Raw genomic sequence first — 12,837 nt, 5'->3', positions numbered from 1 at the left:
TAAAGAATGGTTCTCTCTCTTTATTCTTTAATAGTCTAACTTTACTCAGTATCTCTCTCTCTCTTTTGAATTCTCTGATTGGCTAGCCAAATTACCTTTATTTATATTTTGCTTTTAACCTGTTTTTTGTCTTTTTGAATTTGGCTTTATCTTATTTGTTGGTGTTGGTATTGGTGTTGGTGCGATATTGATTGTCTTTTAGTATAATGAGTATTGTGTATTGTGTATTGTGATTGTGAAATTTTCTGATTGGTAGGCTATTGTGATTGGGGCATTAGGCTTGTGCTTGTCTGTTGAGTGGGAGGGGGTAGATGGGCTGATGGGCTGGGACCGGGTAAACAATAATTAAAACAGTGTAATGTACTACACATTACACTGCTTTAATTATTGTGCTACACATGAAATGTGTAATGTGCACAAGGGGCTAAACAATATAACAAATTAAAGCAATATAATTAATGACAAACAAATTAAAGCAATATAGTTTATTATTACGCTAAACAACAATAATTAAATTAACCAATACATTATAAAAGACAAATAAATTAAATTATGTTAGGCTAAATAACAATTAATAATTTTATAATTAATGAAACAACAAATTTTATAATTATAGTTTATAAAAGACAAACAAATTAATGAACCAACTAAACAACAATAATTAATAATTTTATTAATATTTCAAATGAACTTATAGTTTATTGTACGGTTACATTTGTTCATTTCTTTTCTTTTCATTTTTTTTTTCCTTTTGAGGTTTTTCGGTGTACAGAATGCAAATTTGTTTTGGTTTTAAGAAATTTTTTTTTTAAGCACAAACTTCATGCCGGCCAAATCTTAAATTTCGGCCGATATTTACCGAAACATCCCGAAACACCCGAAATAGGCCGAAATGACCCGAAATTTTTTCAAAGTGGAATAGGAACACCCTGGGCAAAATTCCTGAAGTCGCAACTGACGGCAGTTAGTAAAAAAAACTAATACAACTCAATTTTAAAACTTAAGGGATCAATTGTTCTCGTTTCAAACTTGAGGGAGTAATTACGCACATACGGTAAACTCGAGGGGCTAACATTGTAGTTTCGCTAAAAAATAATATCAGTATCTAAATTTTTGTAATTCTCAAATCAGAGTGTTACACATTTTTATTAGAGTGATTACAGTAAATTAGTTTAGCATATAATGTTTTTTTTGGCAAGTCAATATATACATTTCTCGGCAAGTAAATATATACATTTTGTGGGCTTACATGCGGAGCCGCTACTTCATAGAAGACAAAACATGGGTCGTTGGCCGCCTTAGTGGTTGACAGCCTTTGTTGAAGAGAATCTAATTCAAAGTCCTGTGTTCCTCTTCATTCTCTCTCCAATCAAGAAATATTATATTAGTTTTCAAAAAAATGCTGACTTTTTTCTAAGAAGACTTCCAGTTATTATAAGTTTATTGATTCATATTAAGATCTGCACTACAAAAATTTCTTGGCTAATCTCATTTGGAAACTCCAATCATGGTAATGTACAACTTCAAGATCGAACATTTCCTTTTTCCACAGCATTCTATCCTCTGTTATCTCATCCTGATCACCTATTTTTTTCCAAACTAAACCCAATTACATTTACAACTGCCATATCCTTCAACTTCACTAGTTTTAGTGCTTCTGACTCTAACATAACATATGAGGAGCTTTTGTTGAAAACCAAGTCACCCAACTCACAGGCAACAGGCTCACATTCGAGTTGGTGGGTCGAGCCACGTATTTCAAATTTATGCAACTGTGGGTCAAGGACTCTGGAAACCTCACATATTTCACCACCCATTTTTCCTTTGCCATTGACTCGCAGAATAGAAGTGTATATGGAGATGGGATTGCCTTCTTCCTTGCACCTGTGGGTTCAAAGATTCCTTTGTTGACCAAAGGTGGTAGTACTATGGGTCTTTCTCGTGATGACCAGGCATTAGACTCAGTGGATAATCCTTTTGTCGCAGTGGAGTTTGATATCTATAGCAACGACTATTTGGATCCCCCTAGGGAACATGTAGGTATTGATCTCAACTCCTTGAAATCTGTTGCTAATATTTCATGGTATAGTAATATTGCTATTAAGGAAGGGAAAAGAAATGAAGCTTGGATTAGTTACAATTCTAGTTCTCATAATTTGAGTGTTTTCTTCACTGGTTTTAGAAACAATGTTCCTATAAGGCAGTTCCTTTCCACAAATGTTGATTTGAGCCATTTCTTACCTGAATTGGTTACTTTTGGATTCTCAGCCTCAACAGGAAATTCTTCTGCAATACATACCATTTATTCATGGGATTTTAGTTCAAGTTTGGAAATTGATGATAACATTACCATCACAAAAGATCCAGTATCAAGCCCCAATATTCCAGCCCCCAACCAAAGGAAAGACAACGCATTGGGGTTAGCCGTGGGGCTTGGTTCAGGTGGATTTGTTTTGGTTGGTGGGTTGGCATTGGTTCTATTTGCCTTGTGGAAAAAGAGTAGGAGGAATAAAGAAGAAGATTATGTCCTTGATGACTACATTGATGAAGAATTTGAAAGGGCCAGAGGACCTAGGAAGTTTACATACAATGAATTGGTTCATGCAACAAATGATTTTGATGATAAAGAAAAGCTAGGCCAAGGAGGATTTGGTGCGGTTTATAAAGGACTTTTAAGGGACTCAAACACCTTTGTAGCTGTGAAGAGGGTGGCAAAAGGGTCAAAACAAGGATTAAATGAGTATAAATCAGAAGTAAAAATCATCAGTCAATTGAGACATTAGAATTTGGTGAAACTTATTGGTTGGTGCCACGAAAAAAGAGAACTTCTGCTTGTTTATGATTTCATGCCCAATGGAAGCTTAGATTCACATATTTTTAAAGAATAAATTGCATTGATGTGGGCAGTGAGGTACAAAATTGCTCAAGGCTTGGCCTCATCCTTGCTTTACTTGCACGAAGAATGGGAACAATGCGTTTTGCAGAGGGATGTAAAATCAAGCAACATTATGCTTGATTCAAATTTTAATGCTAAACTTGGAGACTTTGGGCTAGCTAGGCTTGTGGACCATGTCAAAGGGTCACAAACCACTAATTTGGCAGGCACTATGGGTTATATGGCTCCAGAATATATCACAACTTGTAAGGCTACCAAGGAATCGGACGTCTATAGTTTTGGAATTGTTGCACTGGAGATAGCTTATGGTAGAAAAGCAATCAACCACATGGCCATAGAGGAGGAGGTAGTCATGGTGGAGTGGGTTCGGGAGCTCTATAGGATCCTTGCTATACTAGAAGGAAAGAAGGGAACTATATATGGAGGAGACAGATTTTAATGGCGGATATGAGAAGGAAATCCTTTATAAAGAATGTCAAATTTATTGCTTATTTAAAGTACTACATGTCTACCCAATCTGGAGATGAATGTGATGGGACTATTAAGTTTATGTGAAGACATTTTTAAACAATCTGAGAAGGTTTTGAATAACATGCAATTGAAGATCTCTGGACATATAAGGTGTCAAAGATGAATAATCGTCCAAATGATTATGAGAAAACTAAGAAAATGAGTTTATGGAAAATAGGATTAGAACAGTCAAGGAAAGATTAAATATAACAAAAAAAATAAACACAGAACTGGTTAGAGTTCCATGTTTAGTGGTGAGTCTAGTGACTCTTCTCTACTCATAATTGCATCAACTTTTAAGTAATTTGTTTAGCTTTCCTTAACGATCCACCCATATTTGGCAAAGAGAAGAATTGACATCATAAAATTGAGAGAAAAAGAACTTCATTGTACTTGATAATTGTGGATACAAAACAAATTTTTATAAATAGTGGTGATAGTTGCACCCTTTGTATACGAAACATGAAGCTGAAATCGTGTTTTCAAAACATTATTTTATTATAGATCATGTGTAGTGAAGTGTATAATAAGCTTTGCATCAATTATTAGCCTTTTGTTAAATTCTTTGAGGGCTTATTTTAGGCTCTCTAATTCTTCTTCTGGGCAAACCATGAACTACCACTGACTAGTATCTACTAGGAACTTACATTTTTGGAAAAATTAAAACTTATTATGCGTTTGGATTGCATTTCACCAGCTGCGTTTGTGTTTTCCTTTTTTTTTTTGGATGCACGCATTTCAGGAGACATTATGTACTGTTCAATGGGTCTCGTGCACTGTTCATGGGACCCATAAGTACTTTATTCAGAAAAAAAATATTAAAAATGGGTCTCATGGCACTATTCACATATTTAAAAATTATTTTACTACAGTGTTTTCAGTTTTTAGTTTTTAACAAAATAAACGATATCCAAACGGACCCCTAGTTGTTCTTCACTACTTAGCATGACATTAAAGCTTGAAGCTTAGAAGCCTTATTACTACACAAAATAGGCTTAGAAGCCCAATCCTTGTCCACTACATGAAAGACCAAATATCTACTATCTTACAGGTTGGGCTTGAAATGCCCAAATATTCTTCACGCCACGAATTAGGCTTAAAGTCCACAACAGTTCTCAACGTAGTTCAAGGCCCACTTCACAACTTTACTTCAAAATAAAAGCTTTATTTACCCAAAATGAGTCATGGAGGGGAAAAAAAATTTCATTCAAGGCCGCTGGTTTTACGAGGCCCATGGTCAAGTGTGAGAAAAGCAACTCAAGCAAACTGTTAACGTTATATGGATAAGGTTTAATTACAAAATTTATTGTAGCTTTAGGTTATAATCTTATTTAATAAAATAAACATTACTACATATTTTGAAAATCTAATTTAATCGTTGAATTGCATTTTCTTTATACTGTTAATACACATGTCAAATTTTGTATCAACTGGATATTATATACTATATGATCTATAAGCTTATATAATAATAATAATAAATTTAGAATATGACAGTCTTTCTCATGTTGAATTTCTTTGACAACAAATGACACACCAAAAAAAAAAAAACCACCAAAATTTAATATTTGTGAATTCAGGAAATTTAATCTTAAACATTTATATTTCATAATTATTTTCACTGATTTCATATATATGTATATATATATATAAACAGCATTATAGTAGTTATTCATTGTAATTAAAAAGATTACTAAAAGGATAAATATATTTATTTTGTTATATTAGTTAATTTAAGTGTACATTAGTTATTTAAGTACAATGAAATTTTGATGTCATTTTTCTAAGTTTTATATAAGAAAAAATTGATTTTAAATATGGTATTTTGTTCAAATTTAGTTGCTCTTGTAACATTTGAAACAAAGTCTAAAAAAAAACAAATAAATAAATTTAATAACATACCATCAAGAATATAAAAAAAATGAAGAATATTTGCATTTTTATTTTACCAAAACAATATTTACATTCTTGATAGGCATGAAACATGCCCATCCATATTAGTTACTATATCATGCAATTTCAAATATTTATCATCTTTCTATTTTTGTCTATAAAATAGAACACTAAATATTATAATTTTTTACAATGAAAAATATTGAAATATTAGAGAAAAAAAAGAAGAAAAATTATTAAAATATTGAAGAAAACTAATAGCAAGTTATTGATAGTATAAAAATGTGTCATCATCCCCACCTAACATTCTTCATGCCTAGACTCAAGATCTCTGATACTATGCATGTGTGGGTATAGGAGTTGGACCAAGTGATGATATCGCAAAATTATCTTGCTGATGGACTGAGAAAGATTGTTTGGGACAACAATATGACTTGTATATAGTTGCAAACGAGTAAGAGAGAATCATAAATATAAATAAGCAAGAAATTATGGACAAAATTGCCAAATGCCCATTTCGGGAAAACTAATTAGCATTTTGCCCTTCTTCCCAAACTAAATAGGGAAATGCCCCTCTTTTGAAACTCGACTTTTTCAAAATCGAGTTAAGCCCTATAGTGACGTTTTCAAGGACCTATAGTGACGTTTTTAAAGACCTATAGTGGCGTTTTATAACTTGATACTCATGAAATCGAGTTATAGGCAATAAAATTGCCTATAACTCGATTTCATAGATATCAAGTTATAAAACGTCACTATAGGTTTTTAAAACGTCACTATAGGTCCTTAAAAACGTCACTATAGGGTTCCAGAATTTTTTTTTTTTAAACTCGATTTTGAGAAAATCGAGTTTCAAAAGAGGGGCATTTCCCTAATTAGTTTGGGAAGAAGGGCAAAATGCTAATTAGTTTGGCTGAAAAGGGCAGAAACCCATTTTGTCCAAGAAATTATTCTTTTAAGAGAACAGTAATTTGAATCTTTTGCTTTCATGGTTGAGTTTAAAGGTTTTGATTCTTGGAACAAGGAGGGAGAGGAGAGAAACAAAAGGCGGAATTAAAATTTAGCTAAAACGAAACACCTCAAGATTGAGAAGAGAAGAGAGTTTTTTGTGAATACAAATGGCATAATTCATCTAAAAAAACTTCACTTCCGGTTACAAGGAGATTCTAGTTTATCTATGAAACAAATGGGTATAGTTTTAAATGGAACTAACTTCTTGATATATGTCTAAACCATCATCAATGTATCAGATTAGTGACTCTCTAAATTTACTCAAATTTTTAAAACTTTATTTATGTTTAAATGTTGTTATATATTGAATCTGTTTCATTCATTTTACCATCACCCAGTCTAGGGTTTTGGGTTTTATGTATTTCTATAACTCCTAAATCGGATATTGTCATTGTTTTGTTGAATGTCTAATAGCTAAAAATGATTTGAGATTTGATATTCGAGATTTCCTTTGAAAGTTCAAATAGTGTATAAAACACCCTTGAACGTTTAGACCCCCAATTACAAATTAACCAATTCAAGTTTTATGACAAACAACTAGTGTGCGGAAAATGAACAAAAGCTATAAACAGAATTGGTAAACAATCTAAGCCAATTAAAATCACAATCACAGCAGATAATAAAAGGCAAAGATAAAAGGGAAGGAAGATGCAAATACAAGGACAACACTCGATGTGTTATCGAAGAGGAAACCGAAGCCCTTGGCATAAAACCTCTCCGCCGCCCTCCAAGCGGTAAGTAATCCACTAGAAAATGTAGTTGGGATACATGAACAGCAATAGACCCTCCAAGCCTAATCTACCCAGTGTACAAGCCCTCCAAGCTTCTTGCTCCAACGAGGTTGCGCCGAACCTATTTCTTTTCTAGCTTCCCGGATTCCGCTACTTGACCATAGCATCAACCAATGTAGATTAGTTCCTTCCTAACTGCTTCCCAGAACACCAAACAGCCCTCTCACAGTAATGGATATGGTGAGAACAGGTTTTGGTAAAAGACCTCTCAAGGGTATAACAATGGAGAGGAACAGAGTTGAGGAATTTGAAGAGACTCTTATGTAAAGATTGTAGATGAATCAATCTTGTTTTACTCTAGGGTTTTTCTCTCAAAATTCTCTCTGGAAGCTCTCATTCTTTTGTGGGTATAAGGGGTATTTATACTGGGGTGAGATTGGAATGTGAAGAGTCAGGTTTTTCAAAACAGGGCTGGCTCGCGGCTTGACTGAGTCGCGAGATCCAGCCACGCAATAACAGAACGGCCAGTTGTCCTATTTTGTCCTGTAGTGCTCCAGCTAGTATGACGCTTCAACTTCTGGCATGCTTGGCACGTGTGCTGCTTCTGACGGCTTGGAGCCGTGAGTCACCCGCGAGATCAAGTCGCGAGTCTCTGTTTTCTTGCAAACTCTTGAGCAATTCAACACTCTATCTCACTCACTACCCTTACAACAATCCCACCTAAACACAGGGTTACAAAATGCTGAAATACAAGCAAATTTGGCACGAAATAAAGCCAACAAGATGGTTGATTAAATTCAGCCTCACACCCTTGATAGCTAATTGGTAGAACAATTTGTTTTTAAACTCCTCTGAAGTACTAATAACTAATAAGTTTCTGCAATAGTTGGAGTTAAGATTTCCCTTTTAAGATTGCTGCCTAATTCAGTCAATCAGTTTTAAAAAATACCATTTTTTTTTTTGATAATCATACAACAACTCTGATATGAAACTTTCTTCATCATTGCATGCTTTTGAGAACATTAATCAATATGGTATGTTCTTTGTTTCAATTTCATATATGATGATCTGCAAGATCTTATTGTGAATATAAAAAATGGGTTAAAAATATACTTCAGGTTTTGTTACTAGAACCTTTATATCTCTTATACTTGATCGACTGTTGTTTTGGAAATGCTATAGCTTGCTAATATGCACATTATAATCTTCTGTCTCTGATGTATAACAGGCATTACTGCACTATAATTGGCTTGATTATTTCTTGTCGAATGTGCCTCTTCTCTTATGCGTTTCTCTATTGTAAAATTTGGCAGTTAATAACTTATAATCCATCAATTTTGGAAAAGAAACCCATTTTTTTTGCTATGGTCTTCTGTAGCTTTTTTTTTTTTTTTTAATAGATATTATAAAATAAAACTTCTTTCATATCTTGCAAGTATTACTTTAAATTTTTTATTTCCTTATACTGCTTTTGCTGACAGAGATATCCTTCGCTGGACTTGAGAATGTACTCCGTGGATTATCTTTGTAGTTTTCAAAGCCATTTTCACTTGGAGATACGAAAAAAAATATATTTATTATCTTCTATTCTTCTTTAGTACACATAGAACTCATTTATTCAAATTCTTTCATCTTATGTGTAAAGTTGTAATTTATAACTATTTTGTGTTGGTTTTAATTTCATGACAAAAAGTGCTATAATTGCTTTAATTTTTTTTTCTTGTATTTTGTGGGATTTTATTGTATTGGGTTTAGTATTAAGTTAGTGAAGAATCGAGCATGAATGAAGAATCAATGCAGTTTCGCGATTAGCTCGCAAGAAATTCGCGAGAAGGGTTCCCACGAAAAGGACCCGTGAGAAGCACATGACTGGAAGCACCCATGAGGTACCCGCGAAACATTCTACATGGAGGATTTTAAGTGTGACTTTCTTACTCTTCACCCATACTATATATACCTTCATTACCCACAAAAGCAAAAGAGGCAATTTCAAAGAGAAAAACTCTAGATAGGTTTTCCTACAACACAACACAACACACCTATATTTTAGAGAGAGGGCTACACATCTTTAGGAGAAATCATTGTAGCCTCTTCTCCTTCCCTCTCCCATTGTCATACCTTAAGAGGAGATTTGTACCTAAACACAATCCACACATTTTCAGAGTGTAGAAAGTGTTTTGGAGCTTGGAAAGTTTTGGGGATTTACCAAAAGAAGCTGGTGAGGCTTGGCAGATGCAATCGGGCGTACTGCGGGATCTAGAAAGCTAGTGAAGACAAGACTCCGTAAAGTCCGTTGGTAGCAGGAGTTTGGAGGGCTCAAGTATATTGGATAGACTAGGTTTGGAGTGTCTTTTGTTATTCATGTATTCCAACTTATTCACTAGTGGATCAATTTCGACTTGGAAGGTCGCGGAGAAGTTTTTCGCTGAGTTCTTTAGTTTCCTCTTCGATAACACGTCTTGATGTTATCTTGTATTTGCATCTCTCTTCTCTTACTCTTGTGCTTTACTTTTATTGTTTGTTATTTATGTTTATGTACTGGAGTAGTTATTGGTTCATTGCGCACATTTACTCTTGTTCTAGACTTTGATTAAGTAAGAATAAAAGCAACCTAACTATATTTTAAAATTTGGGGTCTAAACAAACTCGTGTGTTTTAGCACAAATCCGAGCTTTTATTATGCCAATACTGCTCTCTCAAGCTCACCATTTCCATAATTTTATTAAGAAAATCTGTCCCAACTCCTGTCAAACTTTCTTAATTTGCAGAACAGAATGGAACAAAGACTTAATTCTAGTTTAGCCACATAAATTATCTGTCTCTGCTTAAAACATAAGTTCCCTATATGTCCTGATTGGAAATTTTCAAAATGTGATAGCTGAATCATTTATTTAGAGAATTTTTGTTTGGTGACTGCTTTCCAACTCTTTTTTTTTAATGCATCAGAGTAATTGGCTTCATATTAACCATGGACTTTGTATAAGAGAGAAACATAGTTCGACAATTATTGCTAAATTTCTCATCACAAGATAAAAGAGGACATATAGCATATTCCTTGTTGCAGCACATCCAGTTATTTTAATCGTTCAATTTGGTCACCACATCTTTCACAAAACGCATATCTTTTATCCTTAGGCAATCTGTATAAGTAATTTTTTTTTTTTTCTCCGTTAGTCTGAAAACTGGAAGAGAACCTATATTTTTGGAACATTTGTTATTATCTCAACAACTTCGGGAAAGTCTGCACATTTCAGTGATATATTTAATCTTATATTTTCACTAATTTGGTACGTACATTTTACTTATCATTTTGAGTTGTCAACAAATTTTCTTTTTGGTTTTGGATGCTGGTAATATAGAATGCCTCAAGTGGTGGAAATGGGACTCACTTATGTCACATCACTATTGAAGGCTGAGAGATTTTCTATCATATCATAGTTCCAAATTCGCTTTTTTCAGTTAGGTGGGTGCTTTTTCTTGTTTTCCTTCTTTTTTTCTTTTCTTTGCAACTTTATTAAGGGCATTATCATCACACCATGCTTCTGCGTGGACAGGCATCATAGTGAAAGCTATCAACTCAGAGTTTTTTTTTTTTTTTCCTCACTACCACTTAGAAAAACCAAATCCATGTAATTCCAAGGAAAAAAAAAATCACCATTCAACACAAAAAAAAAAAAAAAAAAAAAAAACTGCATTTCATTTGACAAGGACTACCCTTCAAAATCATCACATCTTGCCAATAAAATTAAAGCCCCATGCAATCCAGTAACCCAAATTAGATGATGATAATCGGTAGCATGAGAACATTGCTTGCTACATAGAATAAAACAAAAAAAAGCAAATCAGGAGACATAGAAAAGATCTTTCTTGTCCCAAAAATACTACATACACAATAAATTTCACAGCCACGTCACTATCTTCATAACCAAAAAGCCATTGACAAACACAATACACATTTGATTGTCTCCCCTCTGAAAATGTTGATTTGAGTCTTCTCTTACATGAATTGGTTAGGTTTGGATTCTTAGACTCAAGAGGAAATTCTTTTGCAATACATACATTTATTCATGGGATTTTAGTTCAAGTTTAGATTTTAGCCGTGGGTCTTGGTTCTGGTGGATTTTTTTTGGTTGGTGGGTTGGCAATGGTTCTGTTTGCTTTGTGGAAAAGGAGTAGGAGGAATAATGAAGAACATGATGTCCTTGATGACAGCATTGATTAGGAATTTGAAAGGGGAAGAGGACCTAGGAAGTTTTTATACAATGAATTGGTTCATGCAACAAATGATTTTGATGATAAAGACAAGCTAGGCCAAGGAGGATTTGGTGCAGTTTATAGAGGACTTTTAAGGGACTCAGACACCTTTGTAGCTGTTAAAAGGGTGGCAAAAGGGTCTAAACAAGGATTGAAAAAGTATGCATCAGAAGTAAAAGTAATTAGTCAATTGAGACATAGGAATTTGGTGGAACTTATTGGTTGGTGCCATGAAAAAAGATAACTTCTACTTGTTTATGATTTCATGCCCAATGGAAGTTTAGATTCACATATTTTTAAAGAAAATAGTGCATTGATGTTGGCAATGAGGTACAAAATTGCTCTAAGGCTTGGCCTCGTCCTTGCTTTACTTGCACGAAGAATGGGAATAATGCATTTTGCATAGAAATATAAAATCAAGCAACATTATGCTTGATTCAAATTTTAATGCTAAACTTGGGGATTTTGGGCTAGCTAGGCTTGTGGACCATGTCAAAGGGTCAACAACCACTGATTTGGCAGGCACCAAGGGTTATATAGCTAGCTCCGGAATATTTCACCACTAGAAAGACTTCCAAGAAATCAAATGTTTATAGTTTTGGAATTGTTGCATTGGAGATAGCCTTTGGAAGAAGTGCAATCAACCCTATGGTCGTAGAAGAGTAGGTAGTCATGGTGGAGTGGGTTCGGGAGCTTTATAGAAAAGGACTGGTATTTGAAACAGCTAACCAAAGGCTAAGTGGAAATTTTGACAAACAACAGATAGAGTGCTTGATTATTGTTGGCCTTTGGTGTGCTCATCCTGATTACAACCTTTGACCTTCAATAAGGCAAGTAGTTCATCATGTGCTCAATTTTGAATCTCCTTTGCCTATTCTCTCATCAGAAATGTCTGTGCCAACATATGTTGCTCCAGCAATGAATAGATTAGTTTCTCTCACATCATTCAGTGATGCTATTGATTCTTGAGGAGGACAAAACTAATTTTTAAGCTATAGTTACAACACCAATTCCTCACAAATTACCTCATCCTTTGTTGTTTCTCCATTTGCATTGATATTGCTGTTAGAAATTAGATTTTTTTAATAAATTTTCATTAATAAATAGAGGTTTTTTTTTATTGAGTGTGTGTGGAGTAAATGCGGGGAGTATAATAAAGTTATGCAATAAATATACTGGAAGTTAATGTGACATGACCTAGTATATATAACTATATCCATCAATTAATAACCAAATTAAAGTAAAAAAAGAGAAAAACAAGAAGATTTATAACCAAATTAAAGTAAAAAAAAGAGAAAAAAAAAAGTTCTTATCTTTCCAGTTGCATGGTATAGAATATATATTCCTATGAATCCGTGTATTTGTAACTAGTAGTGAAAAACAATCATTAGGTTTTTTGGTTGGCAATTTCCATAACAATGTAATTGTTAAATGAGTCTATATTGAGTTCATTCAAGATCATGATCATTTGTACAAGAATTATCTTAAGAGAAGCAGGTTATACAGATTTCGATTGCCCTTCAATCTCCCTTTGATTGATCA

At 33.8% G+C, this 12,837-nt stretch overlaps 2 pseudogenes; both read left to right on the top strand.

The window, feature by feature from the left end:
- Nucleotides 1–1,507: 1,507 nt before the first annotated feature.
- LOC115991271 lies at nt 1,508–3,335 on the top strand (annotated as a pseudogene).
- A 5,571-nt stretch (nt 3,336–8,906) lies between these two features.
- LOC115991270 lies at nt 8,907–12,264 on the top strand (annotated as a pseudogene).
- The last annotated feature ends 573 nt before the right edge of the window (nt 12,265–12,837 follow it).

The sequence above is a fragment of the Quercus lobata genome, chromosome 5, assembly GCF_001633185.2.
Source record: "Quercus lobata isolate SW786 chromosome 5, ValleyOak3.0 Primary Assembly, whole genome shotgun sequence".
Lineage (NCBI taxonomy): Eukaryota > Viridiplantae > Streptophyta > Magnoliopsida > Fagales > Fagaceae > Quercus > Quercus lobata.
The sequence above is the reverse complement of the archived record's forward strand: the minus strand, read 5'-3'. Positions and strand labels throughout refer to the sequence as shown.